We start from the raw sequence: 24,864 nt of genomic DNA on the forward strand, positions 1-24,864 counted from the left end.
CAATTCAGTGTTCTTAAAATAAAATATGTCATACTTATTTAATGAAATCCACATAGTGGAGGGTACAAACAGAGATTATACTCCAGCCGGCTTGTTATCTGCCATTTTTCAAAGTGTTTTTTAAACCTGCTCTAATAAAAATGTGTACTACAAGGAACAACCAAGGAGGGAAATGTGAATTTCGTAGGAGGTTACGATATACATTAAATAATAGCAAATGCAAGTCAAATCCAAGTGTATTTCCTGGTGTCTCTAACTTGAAACAAGGCTGACTGCTTTGTAGGAATGAATATAAAACGGATTTATTTTCTTTTTCTCAATCTTACCCTCCTAAAAAAGTAATTTTGTGAATTAGTCATTGCAGGTTTTATATCACCCTTTCACCAGCATTACTTTGAATAATAAAGCAGATTTGGGGCAAACCTCTTCTGCATGAAGTCGTTAGTCCTCAATCCAAACCAGTTTGAAATGGCATGCAATTACTTAAAATATTAAACTTAGAATTTCTACATGATCCTCAGTAATTTCACTCAGGGGTATAACCCAAAAGAATTGAAAGTAGGAACTTAAAACAGAAAATTGTATACCCATATTTATTCACTACAGCCAAAAGGTGGAAGCAGCACCATTATCTATCAATAAATTAATGTATCAACAAAATGTAGTATATATACATACATAAAATGGAACATTATTTAGCCTTAAAAAATTGTCAATTTTTTGTCAAAAAACCTGTCATAAGGTAAGTAGTGAAATAAGCCAGGCCTCTCCCCAACACACACAAAAATGTATAATTCTTTTATAAGAGATTCCCAAAGTAGTCAAATTAGTAGAGACAGAAAGTAGAATTGTGGTTGCCAGGGACCGCATGGAGAGGAGAATGGGAATGATTGCTTAATGGGTATAGAGATTCAGTTCGGGAAGATGAAAAAATTTTGGAGATGGATGATGGTGATGATTTCACGTCAATATGAATGTACTTAATGCCACAGAAGTGTACACTTAAAAATGGATAAAATGGTACATTTTAGACTTATACATGTCTATCTATATAGATATATAAAGATACTGACAGATATACACAGTGCCAAATGGCCATCACATATGGGAAAATGCTCATTAATAATCATTAGAGAAATGCAAATTCAAACCACAATGAGACACCATCTCTCACCTGTCAGAATGTCTTCTAAAATATTTACTATTATATTTTTTATCTCATACTTCATTTCAAAATGGAATGTTTTATATCCAAAAAAAAGATAAGTGTCAGCAAGGATATAGAGAAGAAGGAACACTTGTATACTATTGGTGGAAATGTAAGTTTGTGCAGCCATTATGGAAAACAGTATAGAGATTTCCCAACAAACTAAAAATAGAATTATCATATAATCCAGAAATTCCACTAATGAGTATTAATGCAAAAGACTTGAAGTCAGTTTGCTGAAGGAATATCTACACTCCTATGTTTATTGCAGCACTATTTACTATAGCCTCAATCTCAGTTGAATAGAATTATTTATAATACGTAATTCTTAATATTTACCCTATTTATAATAGTATCAATCTCAGTGCCCATGAACAGATGAATGGATAAAAAAATGTAGTGCATATACACAATGGAGTACTCTGCAGCCTTTTAAAAGAAAGAAATGTTGACATTTGTGACAACATAGATGGAATTGGAGACATTATGCTAAGTGACATAAGTCAGGCTCAGAAAGACAAAATACCACATGTTCTCAATTATGTATGGAACATAAAACAACGAACTTAAACAAGCAGAGAGTAGAATGGTGGTGACAGAAGCTGGGGGATGGGAGAAATGGGGATGTGATGGTCAAAGTGTAACATTTCAAAGAGGAAGAATATGTTTTTTCTTTTTATGAGTTCTGTTGCACAGCATGGTGAATAGAATTAATAGAGTATTGTACATTTGAAAATTGCTAAGTACATTTTAAGTGTTCTCACCACAAAAAATGTTAAGTATTTGAGGTGATGGCTATGTTAACTAGCTTGATTTAATTATTTCACATTGCATTCATAGATTATAATATCATTTTTTAATCCATAATTTTTTTTAGCCACACTACTCCTTCTTCACAGAACCCATAAATCTATACAATTACAAATTGTCCATTTACAATAAAAAATACAGACAACAAAAGAATAAAACAATGTTTGGTGTACTTATAGAAGCTACCTGGTAGAAAAGATAAACAAAGAGGAAAAGATATTAAAGTTATTAAACAGATTTGGATTTCAAATTATCCCCAGGTAATGGTTTCCCATTTGGCAAGTGTTGCAGATCATTACCTCAGTTTTTCTAGTTCATACCTGCACACACACAACAGTGCAGTAAATATCCCTGTTAAATATATCATAAATATATGCCACAAGTTAAATTTAAATATAAATTGCCCTGATATCTTATGATTGAGTACTGGAAGATTGACAAAATGGTGGCATATCACATACAGCTCTAAAAGTTCCAAAATTTAAACAAGTTAGACAGAAGGAATGTTATTGAGCTCTGATAAACTAACTTCGATGACATAAAAGGTGCCTCTGGCATTGACTGCTAGGTTGATTTTGAAGATACATGTGCAGGGCTTAAATACATATTTATAAAAAATACAAGAGAAGAAAGAAGCCATGTTTCTATATATACGCTATTTTAAAATGATATTATATTTAATTTAAATATTCAAATAGTTTAAATAATTATATATGCTATTTAAAAATGTGTTCATGAAGTAATTAAGCTGATGATATTTAATTTCAATATTTAAATATGTTAAAATAATTTATATATGCTATTTTTAAAATATGTGCATGAAGTAATATAAGTAGATATTTGTTGAGTCATGTACATATCTCAAATTTATTATAATATAGGATGCTGAATGGCTTGTAAATCTCAAAGAAAAATAGGATATTGCATTTAATTTGGGGTTTGCCTTATATTAGAGCAAATACACATATATGTTTGTGTAGTAGGTTCATCATTATGCATATTAATGTCAAACATCTGTTTTCTATATCTACATATTTGACAAAGCCTACATTACATAATACCATTTTTATTTACTTACATTCTCCATGCTGCTGCTGTTTCCTCATGTGGAAGTAATAAGCATAAACATATGAAGATTAGAGTGGCGGTTTCTCACTTGCACCTGGTAAATGCATTATGCAAATGTTTGTTGCATTTTGTATTTTCCATTCTAAACTATCTCTGAAAAAAGTCTCAATTTGGGGACTTAATATTCTAACTTCAATTACTCTTTTTTTTTTTTTTTGAGACAGAGTCTCGCCGTGTTGCCCAAGTTGGAGTGCAGTGGTGCCATCTTGGCTCACTGCAAGCTCTGCCTCCCTAATTCACGCCATTCTCCTGCCTCAGCCTCCCGAATAGCTGGGACTACAGGTGCCCTCCACCACGCCCAGCTAATTTTTGTATTTTTAGTAGAGACGGGATTTCATTGTGTTAGCCAGGATGGTCTCGATCTCCTGACCTCGTGATCCACCCACCTCGGCCTCCCAAAGTGCTGGGATTACAGGCATGAGCCACTGCGCCCGGTCACTTCAATTATTCTTTAACTTTACACTTAAGCACAGAAATATTACATATTGCAGTCTTGAAAATATTATGATAAATCAAATAGCCCTATGATATATGATATATTAAATACTTAAGTTTTGGAAATGTCCTCTATATCCAAAATATTTCCATTGTTAACAAGTGCTTTTCAAAAAACATTTTTATTATACATTAAAAAGAGCCAATTTAGGGTCTATACTATCTTTGTTTATCTTGTTTTCTTTTTTGCACGTTCCTCTACTAATGTAGATTAGCACTAAAAGAAAAAAAGTATCCAGCATCATAACATTGTAATTAATTCCCCCATATCAAATTATATGAAAAATTCCACCTCAGACACTCTGCCAAAGGGTATGGAACAATTAATCAAGATGAAGTTCTTCAATTGAAGCAGTATATTCTCACCTCTATAAGTAATTTTGTCTCACTTTATTTCAAAGTAGTATCATTTTTTGTCCTAGGATTTTAGTAACAAGTTGTGTTAAATTCTTGTCATATTTAAAATTAAACCCTCTTATTCATATTATATTTAAAATCAAATTTTCATTGTGTCAATGAAATAGTTCAGTATACTCTGCAAAGTTTATAGTAAAGTTCTGAACAATAACTAAATTCTGAAATGTCCTGTACTTTCAAAAGTACATACTAGAGCCGATGGCTTAAGCACCATTATTTAGTGGCATTTCTGATTATTACTTTCCTTATGTGGTTTTTATCAAGAGGTACCAAAAGTTCCTTTTGTTACATGGCTCATGTTGCCTTCAGTAACAGCCACTTGAATTTGCCCATAGTTGCAAACTCAGATCATGAGAGAAAATACACTCATAAAAGAACTTTATTCTGGACATTTTTCCAGGTGGGAAAAATTCCTTGTTACAGAAATTACATATTTCCTTGGAATTATGACATGCTGCATATAACAAGAAAAGAAGAAAAGATATACACTGTCTTAAACAGAATAGAAATTTGTTTTTCTCTCACCGTCTGGGTCATATGAAATAGAGGCTTTCACAAGGCTTTCAATCTCAAGGTTATCTCGTGTTCGAAAAGGTGGTGACACTCCAGATTATAACTGTTTTGCAGGTGAGGTAAAAAAAAAAAAGTAAAGTGAAAGCAGCAAAATAATCAAACTGCAGAGTTATCCTCTTTTAAATGTTTTCTTGAAATCCCTCATAACATTTCCACTAACATTTTAATATCGACAATTTAATCCGGTAGTCACATATAGTTGCAGAAAACTGGAATTATGGTGTTTTAGTTGGGATATTTTTTCCCCTGAACCTCGAGATAGCCTTCATTTTCCAGAATGCTTTCTTTTTAACTTAAGGTAAAGTTCATAAAGAATAAAAGTAAACTTTTTATAGAGTACAGTTCAGTGGCATTTAGCACATTCATAATGTTGTACAACGCTTACTTCTATGTAATTCTAGAACATTTTCATTGTCGTACCTATTAAGAAGTTTCCTTCTATTCCTCCCTATCCCCAGTTGCTGGAAACTCCTAATCTGCTTTTTGTCTCCATAGTTCTACTTCTCCTAAATATTTCATATAAATGGAATCATATAATGCATCATCTGTTATTTATGTTATTTCTTTCACTCAGCATAATGCTTCAGAGGTTTTTCCATGTATCAGTAGTTCACTCCTGCTTCATGGGTGAATAATATTCCATTGTATGAATACACAATATTTTGCTTATCCATTCATTTCTTGACAAATATTTGAATTGTTTTCACTTTTTGGCTACTGTGAATATATTGCTGCTATTAGCATTTATGTACAAGGACTTGTTTGAACATACACTTTCAATTCTTTGAGGTATATGCCCAGGAATGGAATTGCTAGATGACATTGTAATTCCATGTTGTGCTGGTTCATTTTTCTCTGATAAAATTGAAGTCCTATTATTATAAACGAAGAAAATCGCTGATATTGTGTGATCACCAGCAGTGTTGGCCACAGGAGATGGGCTCATTTTGTTCCTGTAGGGACACTTGCTGTATGTCCCTATTTAATCTCCTTGTACAGATGGACAAAATCATATCCTTACATCCCTTACCTTTGCACTCAGAACTCTGCAGCATTTTGCCTTCTGGCCCAGTTATATATAACACACTAGTTTGGACCACAGACAATCACATATTCCACAAAAATGCTGAAGCACGAGCCACCACATGGCTGTAACTGTTTAGCCACAAAAAACTTGGCAATGGCCAAACGCAATCAGCCTAGGCTAAATGCTGAAATTCAGTTGATTCGTAAGCTAAATAGGTGAACTTCTGATGTAAGAGAAAAATCTTTAAAACTAGATGGGCTACTAATTTTTTAAAGATTTAGTTTTCAAAAGTACAGTCTTCTTTATAGAGTTGTCTTAAGCTATTATACTTACATTCACGTATAAGAACAGGTCACATTATTGCTAATGGTTACAAGTAGATACAAATAGGCAAGTCTTTTTCTTATTTTCAAGATGACCAGTGAACAAATTCGTTTTAATTAATTTAAAATGTGGTATCAAAAAATGGCAATTACACATTATCAGAGAAAGCTATTTCTCACCTCTCTGTCGTACGTTTTAAAAGTTTGCGCTTTGGAGTCAGCCTCCTTTGGACTCAATATTGGCTCTTTTGCATAAAATTTAAATTCCTCTTTATATTTTATAATTCCTTAATATTGATTTTTAGATAGTTTCTGAATGCTCTGAAACCATAGGCAAAGTATGTGTTTATGAACATACGCTTTTTTTCCACTGAGAAGATATAAGAAGTGGTTATACACACCCTCCCTGCAAACCCTGTTCAAGCATTGGTTTGCAAATTGTGAGATGTAAGATAGTTATTTTGCCTTGTTCAGTTCTTGGGAAGGGTGGTAAAATAAGAAAATCCCCAAGGTTCAGAAAAAAAAAAAAAAAGAAAAAATAGACCGGGCTGTTCTGAAACAACAGAGCAGTATTATTGGCTAAAGATATGAGATAAATGTTACAGTCTTTTTTCCTTCCTTTTTCTCTTTAAATTTAGTTAATAATCTGCTGCAAAGTTTAAGATCAAGATAATTTCTCTTCAACTTGAAAGCTTTAACTATCATTCCAGTTACCATAGAGGATATTTCTATCGCTCCAGAAAACAGAGGAACTTCTGAAGGACTAAAGTATGGCCAATGGGGAAGAAGACAATAAGAAAATCAATCTTAGTGCTTAATTTAATGTGTTGCTTAAAGGGAGCATTTCAGCATTCCCCGGGTTCAAGAAGCTATATATTCATCCTGACAAAAACTGTTTTTAAAAAGATGAAATTGATAAACCAAGAAAAACATAATTCTTTGTTCCGGGACTACTTTACCTATTTAAGAAGTTGAATGAGGTAGAGTCCTCTCTCACACACACATTTCATTGAAATAAAATCAGGTTTTAAGTGCTTTTCCTTTATTCGTTAGCTATTTGATCTTTGACAAGCTATTGTATCTAGCAGCATGTCTATTATCTCTCACCCAACGTGGAATTAAATTATCTTACTTTTATGATTGTTAGGAGGATGAGATATAGTATATTTGAGTAGTTTTACTATTCAGCTATTAAGCCTTTCAAGGAAAACTGTTTTAAACTGGTTCTTTATTATTTGTTGCATATTCTCAATTAGTTACTGATTACTCTTAATATGAGTTATAATTTAAAGTATAAAATACAGATATATAACGCATTTTTAACTTAAGAAGAAATAATAAAAATGACTCTTTCTCAGCTCATATCTTTCTGTGTCCAAAAAGGCAAGGTGAAAAAAATGTCCGTTATCATCATCTAGGTGCTTGCCTCCATATTTTTTATACACTCACCAAAGGTTAAGCATGACTTAAAATGGTCCAAAAGATAAATCATGAAAGCCAATATTGTGCTTTTTAAAGTAATAAGTATATAGGAAAAAAATAGATGACCTTTCATATGAGACTTTATTTTGGCATAGGACATTGACAAACTTGGCCATGAACTTTTTAGCAGTCAGTCGGTAAAAGAAACATTAACAATATTTGTTTACGGTGCCCGTTAAAATAAATCTACAAAAGAAAATCACCTGGACAAATTCTTCACTTCTCAGTAATTTCTTATGTACACTCTCTTTTCTAGCTTAACCCAACCAGTCCTAGTAGAGGGGAGGATTATGTGGAATGGCTCCACATACAACAGTCCCAGATTAGAAGGTTATGACCCACAGTTGAGAAAATGGAAAATAAGGAAAGATTAGGAGACAGGCTGGGAAGTTTGATGGAACAGAATAAGTGAGTCATTTTTGACCAGGACCAACATCTAGCATTTATCTGAAGGCTGAGTTTTGTTTTATTTCTTTAAGTAAGAAAACTGTTTTCCCTGATGTGGAGCATGAAAATTGAAAATGCTGCATTGGCAGTAAAGGAAACAACATGAGTGATCTTCGCCAATTTGATTAATACCACTGATTCAATTAAGGTTGAAATGTGATTATGTTTCTGAGTGTGTGAATGTTGAGTGCTTAAATCTAGTGTGGTCCTATACTAGATAGTGTGTTGAATGCAGTAATAAACAAAAAATAGAAAAAAAAATAAGAAAACAAATATGTTTATTTCTATATATATGAAAAAAAGAGAAGAAAATTTTGAACAATTTCAGTAACTGGATCAGAAAAAATAAATACTGTCACTTAGCAGGTGACCATTAAGCAAAGGCATGGAAGCAATGAGGAATATGATACACATTGGGACAAGATACCCCTGCTTACCCTGTGGATGGAGGAGTATAGGGGCAATGTAAAAAGCAAGGATAATTTCACAGAGGCTGTCACAATAATCCTGATGGGAGAAGATCTACCTTTAACTCAAGTAGTATTAGGCTGGCACAAATGTAATTGCGATTTTTGCATTGTTGGCATTTGCTCTTTGATATTGGAATATATTATTGAATAAATGTGGTTAAGCTATACATCATTTTAATGGGCATTTCTCTCTTTATGTTCATTTGGTAATGACTTATTACTTGCTGTTTATTTTATGTTTACTTTAGTCTATGGAAATGATGTTAGACAAAGCAAATTTGAGCGATTCTCTTATTCGAGTTCAAAATGGGTTATAAAGCAGTGGACACAATTCGCAACATGAACAACACATTTGGCCCAGGGACTGCTAATGAAGGTACAGTGCGGGGGCGGTTCAAGAAGTTTTGCAAAGGAGATGAGAGCCTTGAAGATGAGAAGCATAGTGGCTGGTCATAGGAAGTTGACAGCAACCAGCTGAGAGCAATCATCGAAGCTGATCCTCTCACAACACCACAAGAAGTTGCAGAACTCGGTGTTGACCATTCCACGGTCATTCGGCCTTTGAAGCAAACTGAGAAGGTGAGAATGCTAGATAAGTGGGAGGCCCTATGAGCTGAGCCAAAAAAACAAAAAAAAGTCATTTTGAAGTGTCATCTTCTCTTATTCTATGCAACAACAATGAACCACTTTTCTATTGGATTGTGATGTGCAACGAAATGTAGATTTTATATGACAACCAGTGACGACCAGCTCAATAACTGGATCCAGCAGAAGCTTCAAGCACTTCCCATAGCCAAACTTGCACCAAATAAAAGGTCATCATCATTGTTGGGTGCTCTGCTGCCAGCCTGATTTACTACAGCTTTCTGAATCCCAATGAAACCATTACATCTGAGACGTATGCTCAGCAAATCAATGAGAGGCCCTGAAAACTTCAATGCCTGCAGCCAACACTGGTCAACAGAAAAGGCCCAATTATTCCCCATGACTACACCTGACCACATGTCGCACAACCAACTCATCAAAAGTTGAACAAATTGGGCTACAAATTTTTGCCTCATCCACTTATTCACCTGACCTCTCACCAACTGACCTCACACCTCTCTACCACTTCTTCAAGCATCTCAACAACTTTTTGCAAGGAAAATGCTTCCACAACTAGCAGGATGCAGAAAATGCTTTCCAAGAGTTCATCGAATCCTGAAGCACATATATTTTTTTTACGCCACAGGAAAAACAAACTTATTTTGTTTCTTTGGCAAAAATGTGTTGATTGTAATGGTTATTTTGATTAATAAGGATGTGTTTGTGCCTAGTTATAATGATTTAAAATTCACAGTTCAAAACTACAGTTATGTTTGCACCAACCAAATAAGGAGATTATGAGATGTTATCAAGTTAAGCATATATTTGTGAAAGTAGACCTTAAAGTGTTGATGGAAAGTTTGATTTAGGTGTAAAAAAATAAGCATAAAGAATGACTTCAAGGTTTTGCTATGAGAAAAATGGGAGAATAGATTTTTCTTTTTCTTTTTTGACATGCAGTCTCACTCTGTCACCAAGGCTGAAGTGCAGTGGTGTGATCGTGGCTCACTGCAACCTCTGCCTCCCTGGTTCAAGAGATTCTCCTGCCTCAGCCTCCCTAGTAGCTGGGCTTACAGGTGTGCACCATCACACCTGACTAATTTTTCTGTATTTTTAGTAAAGATAGGATTTTGCCATGTTGACCAGGCTGGTCTTGAACTCCTGACTTCAGGTGATCTGTTCACCTCAGCCTCCCAAAGTGCTGGGATTACAGGCATGAGACATGGAGCCTGGCCTAAATTTTTCAATTACTGGAATGGAAACATCTGGGGAGTTACATGTTTAGAGGAGAATATCAGGAACTCATTTTAGAATCTTTAGTTTGACATGACAGTTATCCATCTCATTAGAAATGTTGAACAGATAGGTAATTATAAGAGATTAGAATCAGAGGAGAAGTCCTGATTTAATATTTAGGTAGGGTACCATTGGAATAAAACAAGGATTTTAAGCTGGGAGGACAGATTAGAATAACAATGGAGTGAGTCTGGGTAACACAGAGAAGAGGCCCAAGGAAGGAGTCCTGGGGTATCCCCATGCTTACAGGTAAATGATATAAGGATTTTATAGCAAAAGAGCCTGAAGAAGAGCATCCCCTGGAGAAACAGCAGATGAGTGTGGTGTCCTGGAAACCAAGTGAAGGCAGCACTACTATTAAGGAAGTAACCGCCACTGGATTTATCAACATGTTCTTGATAAGGACAGTTTCAGTAGAGTGGTTTGAGAAAGCATGTCCATTGGTACAACCACTTTGAAGAAGCATGTGGCACTGTCTACTCATACTAAACAAATATAACACTTATGTCCAAGCAGTGCACTCCCATGTCAACACCTGCTCCAATTACCTTGTTTAGATTATTAGAAAGCCTCTCAAAATCTGCACATTTGGTTACACATTGCTGTTTGTTGTTGTTGTTGTTATTTTGTTTTTGAGATGGAGTGTCACTCTGTCACCCAGGCTGGAGTGCAGTGGGAAGATCTCGGCTCACTGTAACCTCTGCCTCCCGGGTTCAAGTGACTCTTGTGCTTCAGCCTCCCGAGTAGCTGGGACTACAGGGATGCACCACCACACCTGGCTAATTTTTTGTATTTTTAGTAGAGACGGGGTTTCACTGCGTTAGCTAGTATGATCTCGATCTCCTGACCTTGTGATCCACCAGCCTCAGCCTCCCAAAGTGCTGGGATTACAGGAGTGAGCCACCGTGCCCAGCCACATTGCTGTTTTTAATAAAGACAGAGGATACAATAGGATTTAGAAAACACAGGAAAACATTAAAGAGATCCACAAAATCTAAGCAAAGTCCTCTCATGTGTGATGGATTTCATCTTTTAAGCGTAGACCACTAAGATATGTGCAAAATGTGTCAATGTCTGCAAAGACTCATGTCCTAGTCCATTACGTGCTGCTATAGTAAAATATTTGAGACTGGGTAATTTTAAAAGCACAGAAATTTATTTTCTCACAGTTATGGAGGCTTGGAAATCCAAGATCAAGGCACCAGCATTTGTTCTTGTGAGGGCCTTCTTGCGTGTCCGCACGTAGGAGAAAATGGAAAGGCAAGTGAGAAAATGCTGGGTGAAGCTTCTTTGTTTTATTTTTTATTTTACTTTAAGCTCTGGGATACCTATGGAGAACATTCAGGTTTGTTACATAGGTATATGTGTGCCATGGTGGTTTGCTGCACCTATTGACCCATCTCTAAATTCCCTCCCCTTACCCCCCACCCCCTAACAGGCCCTGGTGTGTGTTGTTCCCCTCCAAGTGTCCATGTGTTCTCATTGTTCAGCCCCCACTTATGAGTGAGAACATGTGGTGTTTGGTTTTCTGTTCCTTTGATAGTTTGCTGAGACTTTAATCCCATTCAGAAGGGAGAATTCTTCATAGCCTAATCACCTCTTAATGGACCCACCGCTAACACTATCACATTGAGAACACCTGAATTTCTGAGGGAACATATTCAAACCACAGCAACCCCATCTGGTCATGTAGCTAAAACTAGGCTATATGACCAGATTCAAAACCTAAGCCACAGCACTACAACAGAAGCCACCATATCTCATTTTCTTGATATAGCATTCCTCCTAGGTTACAAATATCTGCCAACATGTCTTTTTCCACAGTATTTCTTTCCTCATTATAGGAATATTTCACATGCCCAAAGACTTCTACACTTGTGCCAATTTCACCCAGAGTGCTTTTAAGTCATTTGTTCCAGAGATGAGTTGTTAACTAAACACGTTGTGGCCATTGAGTATTTATTGCTTAGTTACAATTTAGATAGATATTTTGATCCAAAAACGTTAAGTACTCTGTTTCATTTCACTGTTTTAGAGGGTTTACTACAAACGTACTCAGCATATATTATGTTTTTAACATTTTATTTGCCAGATTTTCTTTATCATTATGGTAGATTTCCATCCACAAAAAAGGGTCTATAAGCATTAGAATATATGTTCTTAAAACAAATCAGGCAAACAGAAGAAATTTTATATGCATTTCTCAAGTTCTAACAGGTCCAAGGGGAGTCTGTGGGCAAGTGGCAGATAGCTGGAAAAACACTCGAGTAAGTGTAGACAGTTTCAGCATGGCTTTACTCTCTCTCTAGGCACAAGCAAGCCGTATGTACAGCGTTATTAGGGTAATTATTACCTTTTGCAGGAAATAGTGGCTGTGAGTCAAGCATGAGCTCACATGGGTGATCACCTAATGCACCTCATGTTGCACAGTCACATAATGTGCGGGGTTGTGCACATGCCCTCCAAACCTGCTGAGTCATGCTGCACTAGAATGCTGCTTGGGCTGACTCCTGACTAAAGTACAGCCATTTGCCTTACATCTTTGTACCTGGCACATCCCTCATCAAGCATCAAATTAATAGTTACACATTTGGTAGTGTTTGTGTTGTTGAATAAAGTGTTTTCTATTCATTCTAAAGGCAACACTTCTGCAAAGTGTTTCTCTGTGATAAATGTAACATCTAACAAGAGAACCAATTGTGAAAGTGTATTCTAATTATTACTAGTTTCATCTACAGGGTATCATTAGCATCAACAAAGTGCATGCCATAGTTAAACTCATACTGAACATGTCTTCACTTCACTGGAAGCTGCCCTGAGCCTTCTGTTTCTGCTTCAAAAACTAGGAGATTTTCATAGGTAAACAGTTTCACCCTCTAGACATATGTGGTTATAGCTCTTGACTTTTCAGAAGATACCAAAGTAATTTTTGTTTTTCCTTTTTGCATCAACTCTTTCTTGGCTCACCCCTTCCTTTCCACAAGTGCTTGTCATTTATTCCATTTATCACTGAATTTTACCCAAAGCCTGTAGTTCAGTCAAGGGACCTAATTCATACAGCTGCTGTCAATGTGATTCTTTCCAATGCTTTACTCTTTCTCCCTTCCCAGTCATATGAAATAAATTTATATCATCATAAGCTCATAGCATGAACTCCTCCACTGGGTGAGAAAAAAGCTGTGACTGTTTCATCAACTCAGAGTTGAGAAGTAAAAACAACCACTCCAAAATTCTATTATAAATTTGGGCAGTTACTTGTAAAGGTATTGCCATTATGACATATTATAAAGTCAACCCTTTTTTGAAATTTGTAAATGCAGCCAGGTCCCAGGACTACTATGGGATCAGTCAGAGAAAACAAAATATTTCCAGAAGTAGAGAAGAGGACTATGTAAGTTCTACCATAATCTCTAAGCTCTCTTCCTTATGTTTCCCATGATATTGCAATAGTAGATACACAATGATACCCCTCTGCTTCTATGCATATTAAGTCTCAACACACATTCATATAGTCATAGGTTATCCCCTTAGGCACCTATTATTTCTGAGTTTTGTAAGGAGGTGCCTTAGATACTGTTTCCCATGTTCACACAATTCACAAGTTTGTGTATGGTAAGGTTCAATGATAAATCCATCATACATGATGCCTTTCAGCCCAGTGTTTCCCTGCACCTATAGTGAAAAGGGGTCCTTTTTCTTATATTACTTGAGCGAAGATTCCAAATTAAAATAACATTTTCTGTTTTAATCCTGTAGTTATTTAGAGACATTTGCTTTTGTTGCTGGGCATGCAAATCTAAACATAGAATGAATCTGTATTCCAGTTAAGATCCATAGGTATCCGCAGAGATCTGTGAATAACAGAAGCAATGCAGTCCATTTGCCCACTATGGACTGGTCCACATCTGCATAATATGGCTAATAAGCCTTAGTTTCTGATGTATCTGTTGAGAAGGATGACAATTGTGAATGAATTTTCTTGCTTTTGAGAGACATAGTAGAAAATGACCTTTTTCCATCCATGTACATTGCATGAATATCATGAATGGTCATTTCGAGTACCCAGAATGCTAGTATTAAAGGGCAGATGAGAACATTATTTGTTTCTACTATACCCTTTCACATTCAAGAGAGATTTTTGATGGGTATTAATATGGCTTCACTTAATTCTACCTCTTTCCATGTATATAACAGTTTGCATTCAATAGCATCCTCCATAAAAGTGCACTTTATTATTTAATCATTCAAGACCTATTTTCTAGATATTTTCAGTCCAATGGCTACTACCTAATAATTGGTATAATTCAATACTATAGAAATATTGCTATGACTACCAATTTTATTATTAATTTCTCCTGGTGTTCCAAATAATATCACTATTAATTCTGATCATTGAGGATATATATATAATATGTGTGTGTATATATAATATATATATCATTTTTCAGAATGTGACCATCATCTTGACATAATGCAACATCCTTCTAGATCAAATATTTTCCAGCAACCTGAAAACCACCACAAGTAAACTCTAACCTCTTTTATGCATCACCTAACAATTTACCAAAAGACGTGCTCATTTAGCTGTGGGATTAGGTAGCTTCTCAGGAGCTTCTAAAGTATTGCCCAGAAGACTGACTACCATCTGCTCATTTATGTGATGGCTATCTATTATGGTTCCCCATCTAAATATACCATCTACATTTCATGAGGAAGCTTCTTTGTATATTTTCCTCCCTGTTAGAATGTTGCTTAGATACATCACTTTTGTCACCATGAGTATTTTAAGAATCAAAATAGGATTATACCTTTCAGTATTAAAGATAGTTTGAATAAGTTCCCAATCATAGGACAATTATTATTTCCAAAGTGTGTATATTTGTCAACAATTCCAGGTAACTTCCTAGTCCAAAATCTTGTGGCTATGGCAATGTAGTAGAAAGGACTTTTGCTACACGTTGGTTAACTCAGTAGGGGTTGCTAACGTTTCTAATAATACTGTCTGCACAATCTAACAGTGAAGACCCAGATAGGTCAACTGAGCAATCGAATTGCAATATAATGTGTTGTTTAGAAACTCAATTAGTTTCCTAGGTGTGTCAAAGCAAAATAGCACAAACTGGATGGCTTAAAATCGCATAAATTATTGTCTCAGTGATGGAGGATAGAGGCCTGAGGCAAAGGCTTCAGCAGGGCCATGCTCCCTCTGCAACCTCCTTTCATCCACCTAGAGTCCAATGGCTTGCTGGCAGTCATTGGTGTTCCCAACTTGCAGTTACCTAACTCCAGTCTCCACCCTTATTGGCACATTGTGTTCTCCCTGTGTCTCTTTCTGCACATGGCTATCTTCTTATAAGGACACCTGTCCTATTGGATTAGGGGCCCAGACTACCTCCATAAGACCTCATGTTAACTAATGGCATTTACAATGACTCTTTTTCCAAATCAAGTCACATTCTGAGGTACATTCTTTTAGGGGGAAACACAATTCAACCCACAACAGAGACCTTTTCAAGTTCAACTTTCTTTCATGTAACTTTGTGAATGAGGGTAGTAGGAACTCTAGTTCAGTTATCATTCTTCAAAAATAAAATAACCAATTTAGTGTCTGTGCCTCTTTTACATACTTTGGTGCTAGAATAAATAATTTATTTTTGATTGTTTGAGAAATGGTTGGTAATGAGCTCATGTCCAAGCTATTCTTAAGACTTTTTCCATCTGTGTCACACCTTGTATTGTACTATTGTTGAGCAGCCATCCCCAGAGGGTCATATGATTCTCATTCGAAATTCATTCTTAGCTTGACCTTCACATATGGATATCAACATTATATCATGAAAATTATCCTAATGCTTTTATTTAACCAATTTATAAGTATCTTTGTGGCAGCAGAGTAAAAATGTATTGTAAGCCACCACATGAATACAAATTTACTTTGACTTTCTTATGAAGTAGGAATCAAAAGACAGAATTAGCCAAATTGATCTCAACAGAATACCAGTACACTTCAACTTGTGGCACAGCTTGACTTGTTAGCTCTACTTCTAGTAAAGCTGACACCTTTGGAGACATCACTTAGTTTACTCATCTAGAGTCTATAGTTAACCTCCAAGATCTGACAGCTTTTCTTGCAGGTTATGCTGGACTGACAAGTAATCTATCACATCTTGAGTAAGAGCAGAAAACCTTTGATACCTCCATCCACCTCAGCTAACTTACATTGTTTTCAATTATCTAATTGAGTATACATAGGTAATTTTAAAGGTTCCCTTCAAAAGTGTCCAATTAAAAGCACACAAAGAGCAGACATGCAAGATGATTTTCCCAGAGCCTTGTGTAAAGGAAGAGGCTCCCAATGCTATATCATGTATGCTTTCTATTGAAGAATTCAGGGAGAGGTATCACCACATCATCATCCTCAAAAATCATCACATTGCAATTTAAATTTCTATCATGAGTTTAGGGTCTGTACACCAAGCTCTGGTTTTCAGTGATACCAATAAGGGTTCCTTACACGTGCATGCCATTTTTCCACATCCATGATGATGGCTGTATGTTCACACCCAGGGGCTTTACCAGGAGACTTTGACCTCCCTTTCATTCAGAATGGTAGCCCTTTTTCACCCTGTACCAATTTCACTGGTTTTACCTGTGAGAATCCACATATTCGGTTTTCTTTTTCCTAGATTTGTTAAATTTATCAAGGTTGCGTTTATATGACAGATCAACTGAGGGTCTTGTAATGTCCGACGAGTTGATAGAGGAGATTTACTTCGGAGGCACCTATTTTCTGATGGTGACCATCAGCACCTCATCAGTCACATCATTCATGTTCTCCTATTACATTCCATTTTTAGCAACCTTCTAACAATTACCACTGGGTTTAATCTTGTTGATAGGTTTCCTAATTTTTAATTTGAAAGGTTTTTGTAACAACTTAGAAAGTGTTTAAATCACTTTTCAGACATTACTGTTTATCCTTTGAGGAGCAAAGTCAGCCCCAGTTGAGAATCCCTGACATAACCAATCCAAAGTAGGCTATACTTGTGTATCAAATATTTACAGCCTCAGTGGGGCTATTACAATTTCTATTCAGCAAGACCAAAGCAGTTGTCCTTCTCCCAATACTTTGATCTAACTCCTCCTTTAATATAGATTAGCAAATTAGGGATAGGATTAAGTGTGTCATCTCTCACACACAGTGGTGAATGTAGTTGCCTACCGAAAATCTTGTGTTAACTTAAACACCTCTCTTCTTTCAGTCATGAGCAGAGCCAGTGAAATTTACCCTTGTTAATAAAATGTAAAATTATTTGCAATAAAAGTACTCTGGGAGCTGTCTGTATCTGTCCACAATATGAGTCAATTCCTTGACAAAATAACCTGTAATCTCAAGAGTTACCTGTTCAGAATCCATATCTTTAGAATGCTTTGAGTAATGAAAAGTGGAATCAGTTGTGATACTTTTACAATATTTCATCAGGACAACATTTTAATTCGTAACTTGGTTCATAATTAACTTCAAGTAGACAGATGCTAGAGTTCTGAACATGTTTGGCTATATTTTTACTTTCAATAATACAGCTTTTTTCTTCTTTCCTTTTTTTTTTTTTTTTTCAGCCAAGGAACCAAATTGTTTGTGATTTTCCCTTCACTTGTATCTTATTCTTTCCCAATTTTGCTATCTCCCCTGCTACTGGATTTATTATCTCTACATCCAATTTTCCTTAATTGATCATAGTGCTTGGGCAACCTCAAATCAGGGTGGCTCAAGAGGCAACCTGGCATTAGAGAGAATTCATTCTCCCTGTTCTTCTATTTGCTTCTGCCAAACAAAGGATTAGTCATATTCAAATTAAATCTGGAGTTGTTGCAAAAGTTCTGCCACTTTCACTGCAACAATTATTTCTGTATATTCACATACACTCTAACAAAAGTGAAAGACACAATATAACAGAAAAAAAGAAAGCACAGAGCAGTTGGAGATATCCAGACAAAGTTCCCAGTAATCTCTCACACTTACAAAGAATAGGCATCTTTGTGAGCCGCCAATATGTGCATGAAATATATCAGTCCTAGAGAAACTGCCCTCTTATCTGAGAAATGGTCTTTTATACCCCTATGAGGTCAGATATTTACAATTGAGGTTACTATGTTTTATAATTCACCGGTTATGACCATATGTTTTTTTAATTGTAGTTCCTGAAAGACTAGATAGTGTCTATGAAAACATACAGAAATACCGGTGACACATGCATCTAAGCATGAGATATAAGACAAATTCTCCTAACAACTAACAATGAAATTGCATTGAGCTTAATTCTGTTGCTTGCATTCTGGAAGCATGGAACTTAATGGGCATAGTCTGTCAACTAAATTTTCCTAAGTAAATATTATGGCCTGGATATTGTGCTGGACACCATACTGTCTCTCGTCCAGCAATACAATATATTCTTTCTCTCTAGGTATGTGTGTAGATTAATAAACATATTGTATGGAATATTCTAAAAAGTAGTATAGAAACACCAAGAAGGCAATATTGACTTCTATCAGGAAAAAGGAGAAAAGGCTGCTTAAAGATGAGAACCTCAAACGCTAATTATAAAAAGTTACTGTATCTATCATATTACAAATCACTGCATTGCAAGTGTCATTTTTCCATTTGCATTCATAGGATGTACTAGCATAAATTTAACTTCTGTGGGACTTAAGAAATCTGATTATCTTAACATAATTAGAAGATTAGTCAGTTTCAGCAAGTTTCAAATTTTAGTGAAGTTTGGGAAAGTTTAGTACCAAATTTTGAAATTTGTTTTTATTTTTCAAAATATTTTTTAAATTTCATGGTACATATATTCTTCAAATGCTGAGTACTAGTTTATTCCCAATTAACTAAATATGTGTATACTACCTGTTGAAGTCATAAGGAACTTTTGTCCTAGAAGTTGCATATTAAATATTGAATATTGGGAATATATTTGATATAGATACATAGTTTTCAGTCAATATGTTACACAAAATAATATTTTCTTCAAAATTGAGACCCATAATTGAGACTCCCAAGAGACTTCCACCATGCTTAATCAACTTACATTTTTTGCACAACTTAAATACTTATAATATGTATAAATTATTTAGGCCTTTTAGTTTTCATAATTATGCATTCATTTAAGTAGAGCAAATAAAACATCTTTACATATGTTTTGGAAGCCAAGAGGCAGTTGAACACAAAGAAGTTTTATCTTTAGCACTTTAAAGTATCCAGTTAATTTATCAAATGAAGTATATTTCTGTGTGTTGGAGGAAGGGTAGAATAAAGCCAGCTTTAAATGTAAAGTCAAAAATCATTTATTCTCATGTGGCTTTTTCATCCTGATATAAGAGGATGTTTTTATTAAAATGATTGTTATCTAATAAAAAGAAATAGTTAGGACTCAGGACTGGGACTCAGCACAGAAGCTATACCACTTGTGATGAGTATCCCTAGGTTTATAGCAAAAGGAATTTCTAGGAAGACAATGGTGCAAAAAGCACTTTGTGAAACATGAGGAAAAAGTGATTATTTTTAACAGGAGGTGATTTGTTCAAACATATTAAATAGATTCCTATAACTTTGTTAGATGTTTTGGAGGTTGTAACATTGAAAGGAACACGGGAAATAAAAAGAAAGATGATACAGTCATTCACTCTGGAAAATACAGAAGTATTCCAAGATGGTAGATGCAGACACAGGATGGTAGATGCAAACACAGGATGGTAGATGCAAAAGCTACATAGCTCAGCTGTCATCCATATGTACCTAAATATATTCATGTAAACACTGAAATAGAGTGACCAGTTATGATTACCTAGGAAACTGAAATACAGCAATTGTAGTCATGAGGTAATTATATGGCCACATACAAGGAATATGCGGTAAAGACTGTAAATGCACAATGCCTGCCACTTATTGCTTGCTGGTGAAATCAACTTGATATGATGCAATCTGAATTTTAAAGATTATTTTGTACTCATAAAGAATATTTGATGTCCAGCATTTAAAATTCTATGTGGCCAAGAAATATAAAACAATAAAAAGTGATTATTTTATACACAAGTAGGCATCCATGTCCATATCAGGACAAATGGAAACAGTTTAAAATTAATTATAAAATATGTGATTTTTTAAGTGTCTTCTTATTCCTTTTACGCCAAAAAAAAAAAAAAAACCTCACCCTCCAAGTTTCAGTGATTGTTTCCTAATGCCCTCCTCTTTCAAAAAGGTTTCAAATTTTGCAAATTGCATGGTACATTTCCCTTCTATTTCAACACTTACTAATTTTTATAAAAATTGCATATTATAAATTTTATATCTGAGTAGGGAATTACTTGGTCTATCATTTGACATATAAAACCCAGCACAATTAGTGCAGATAGATTTGAGAAAATATTCTGTATTTATTATGTTCTTTAGGATAGGCCTGAGAACGATAACTGAATTTGAACTGTTAGAACTCAGAGTCAAAGGAGGGGTGAAATGTAAAAGTAGGAAGTGAGAACGGACCTCCTTACAATGTATTGCCTCTTTCTAAATGTGCATCGTTGCTCTACCATAACTTCACTCTTGGCCCTTATAAAAGGGCAGGGCAATGTCATAATACCTTAGATATATGATATGTACAGGAGACAGTCACTAATAGAAAATGAACATAGAGAATCTCAGAGTAAAGTGTTAAATCCAACTGCCCCAGAAGATGGTAACTTCAGGTAATGGTGTTTGTTCACTTTGCCTCACAAGGATGCACAGGAGAATTAAACACTCCTAGTGAAAATGTCTATTAGAAACCTCAGAGAATTAAATACATGAAATTCTGCAACATCATTGATTTGAGATTGCAAAATAACTCGTGGAAAAGTACACAAAGATTGTAAAATAAAATTGGCTGAACATTAGATAAACTGTCATAGTTTATCAAATTAGACTTTATTTTGGAATTAGATTTTATTTTGCCCTGCCCTCTCTAGGTCATGTTCTATTTTTCTCTAGGTTCTAAAGAACTAGTTAACATGAACTCAGTTAAAATTCTTAGCACATGTCACCTCTCACCATTATCCTATTACCTCTACAAAAAGACCCTGTGGCAGACTCAATATTGATCCAAAGGACCCTTCTAGAGGAAGTCATTTATATTTATATATTTGAGAACAAATCAGTATTCAGTAAGGATAACATTTTAGCTCTTAAGTTAATAAAGTGACCCTATTAAAAATGATCACCTTTTTCCATGCGTATTGATTTCAGAGACTAATGCAAGGAAGACATAGCAAAGTAGCACAATTTCACACAGCAGAAAAATGGGAAATTGCTTGCTACTCTATGATTCCAAGATCCATTTAAGTCTCACTGTTTTCAGTTACACGGATGTCATTAATGCACATGGAGCATTATCAGTGTCTTCCAGACACAACGAGTCTAGTTGCTGTCATTAGTCTGGCTCTCTTCTGATTTTGGCAGTCTTACAGATTGGAGGGAAGAAACATTTTCAAACACAAAGAGCCATGACTGTTTAGGTTGGAATGATAAATGCAGAAAAATAACATTGTTGTACTTGCAGTTATTTAGGTACAAATGATCTGTAAAGATATGTACAATATTTAATTAAATTGAAATGTAATACCATTTATTTTGACTAAATTGTTGATATCATATTTCTAATATGTGGAAATGATTAAGATAAAAGAAAATGTACAGTATATTTAAAAGCAGGCAAAATCAAAATAAAGTATATTTAAAATTAACCTTGTTTTTTAAAAGTGAAGTTCTACATGTTAAAGAATATTTTATTATACACATCTATAACTATTATAAATATTCTATATAATATTGAGAATTTTTGAAACTACATCAAAGCAGATAAAGTAAACTAAAATTATATCCTCATAACCCAGAATGTATAAAGGTTGACATTTTGTCATATTTACTTTGCCTACTTTTTAAATAAAAGCAATATGCATTAAGATGAGATTGAATAACATTTTGTCCCTTTCTGTTCTGATCCCAAAACTCGTCTGAAAGCAGTCATGTATCCAAATTAAACATAAATCATCTATGTCTTTGCAATATTTAGAAGTCATTATTTTATAGCAAAACTAATTATCTGTATTATGTTGACTGTTATATTTATTTACCTATCTGTGTGGTTAAAAATTTGCAAAGGGATAGAAATATATGATAGTAGCCCAAGCCACCAACCATGTGGGGAAAATCACGGCCATGTTAAAAGTGAACTAATTATGGTAGCAGTCAATATATACAGCAAAGCGGAATATCAATATTCTCCAGGTCTACCAAGGTACAGATACAATTTTAAAGAAAAAACACTTATTAGTATTTTTCTCTCAATTAAAAAAAAAGCTGGTAATGGGTTTAATTGTAATAATACTATTAAAATATACCAATAGAACTTAATATGGCAGACCATTCTTCCAAAGATATTTACAGAAATGTCTTGACGACTATTGAAGAATAGGGTCTGTGTTTTCTCTTCTTGAATCTCGATGTACTTTTTCCACCAATGAAGTAAGGAAGAAAGAATTCTATATGACGTCTGAGGCTAGGTCAACTATGTCCAGACAGCTTCTGTCTGGATTATATATTTGCTCAGGTCAAAGCAGCCAACATGAAAGCAATTTGACTACCCTCAAATCGTTTCTCCCAGTTGTGAGAAGGTGCACAGGAAAGGTGGGTTAGGGGACAGTGTGCACATCACCATTGATGAGACCTATGAGCAGAGCACTATTTTTGTATTTGCTCTCAACCACAAAGCTCTGCGAGGAGTTTGAACAAAGCAGATTCTGTCAGCGTGGTGGAGAAACTTCAGCTAACACGGGGCCCTGGATTAGTTTCACAAGAGCTGAGGATGGATCCTGGCAGGTGTGGAAGGCCAGGCTGGAGAATGTGCAAGGGGACCTCAACGTCTCCAGCCCATTGCACAGGGCTCCAGCTGCTCTGCAGAAGACAGAAAAAAGAACCACACTGCATGGAAATCTGGAAAAATCATCTGGGACTCAGCAGCCGATCTGTCCTAAAGCTACAAGAATCATTGAAGGCTTCAACCTTCCAGATGATGAACCTGAGTTTATGAAACGAGAGTTATTCCCTGTGCGTCTGTGTATTTGGCGTAAAGATAAGAAGGTTTGAAACAGCTTTGGTGCTTTTTCTTCTTCTCGGTTCTTCATCGGCCTGATGTGTTTGGTATGACTGTTGAATTTGGAAATTAACTAGCCTAAAAGGGCAAGTGAAGCAGCATCTGTAGTCCTTCCATGCTGCGAGCCCATCCAATGGTCACTCAGATACATTGGGGGAAATCTCTAAAGGGCTGGTGATGCAGCTTTGGCTTTATGACCACACTGTGGACCTGCAAAATCCTGGAAAATATGGTAGTTAGAATACCCTGGCTGCTAATGAAACTTACACTCCGAAGCGGAACAGCTGAACCAAGTGAGTGAGTTTGCAGAAAGCATGTGCTGAGCTCCTGCCTGCCAGGGTGGTCATGGGAATGTCCTCACCTCCCAGGTAAGAGCGCAGTCCTGCAGGGAGCCACACAGCAGAGGCTGCAGGGATGCCGATGACAGAGCATGAGGGCTGTGGGGAAAGGCCTTTCTCAGGGGACACAGCTTTTTGAAGTAAAGATGTGGGGATAGTTGGAGGATTTTTTTGTTGTTGTTAATTATACTTTAAGTTCCGGGATACATGTGCAGAGCGCACAGATTTCTTACATAGGTATACACGTGCGATGGTGGTTTGCTGCACCCATCAACCCATCATCTACATTAGGTATTTCTCCTAATGCTATCCCTCCCCTAGCCCTGCACCCCCTGACAGGCCCCCATGTGTGATGTTCCCCTCCCTGTGTCCATGTGTTCTCATTGTTCAACTCTCACTTATGAGTGAGAACATGCAGTGCTTGGTTTTCTGTTTCTGTGTTAGTTTGCAGAGAATGATGGTTTCCAGCTTCATCCATGTCCCTGAAAAGGACATGAACGCATCCTTTTTATGGCTACATAGTATTCCATGGTGTATATGTTCCACATTTTCTTAATCCAGTCTATCATTGATGGGCATTTGGGTTGGTTCCAAGTCTTTGCTATTGTGAACAGTGCTGCAGTAAATATACGTGTGCATGTGTCTTTATAGTAGCATGATTTATAAACCTTTGGGTATATACCCAGTAATGGGATTCCTGGATCAAACAGTATTTCTGGTTCTAGATTCTTGAGGAATCTCCACACTCTCTTCCACAATGGTTGAACTAATTTACACTCCTACTAACAGTGTAAAAGCATTCCTATTTCTCCACACCCTCTCCAGCATCTGCTGTTTCCTGACTTTTTAATGATCACCATTCTAATTGGCATGAGATGGTATCTCATTAATACCTAAACCCATAAAAATGCTAGAAGAAAACCTAGGCAATACCATTCAGGACACAGGCATGGGCAAAGACTTCATGACTAAAACACCAAAAGCAATGGCAACAAAAGCCAAAATTGATAAATGGGATCTAATTAAACTAAAGAGCTTCTGCACAGCAAAAGAAACTATCATCAGAGTGAAGAGGCACC

The 24,864-nt window shown here is 35.7% G+C and overlaps 1 long non-coding RNA gene across 5 annotated transcripts in view; it reads right to left on the bottom strand.

Moving 5' to 3' along the window:
- The window catches only part of LOC131383432 (uncharacterized), a 122,243-nt gene that overhangs the window by 78,132 nt on the left and 19,247 nt on the right, over positions 1-24,864 (bottom strand). Inside the window, exons 4-5 of one of the 5 annotated variants that reach the window (XR_009213442.1) lie at positions 4,583-4,673; positions 3,096-3,179 (exon numbers count right to left, since the gene is read on the bottom strand). The exons of 3 other annotated variants lie outside the window; for them this stretch is intronic. This is a non-coding gene — a long non-coding RNA (uncharacterized LOC131383432). The remainder of the gene's footprint in view (positions 1-3,095; positions 3,180-4,582; positions 4,674-24,864) is intronic. One more of the 5 variants, XR_009213441.1, reaches the window with a different exon arrangement.

This window comes from Hylobates moloch, unplaced genomic scaffold (assembly GCF_009828535.3).
Source record: "Hylobates moloch isolate HMO894 unplaced genomic scaffold, HMol_V3 SCAFFOLD_5, whole genome shotgun sequence".
NCBI classification, from domain to species: domain Eukaryota; kingdom Metazoa; phylum Chordata; class Mammalia; order Primates; family Hylobatidae; genus Hylobates; species Hylobates moloch.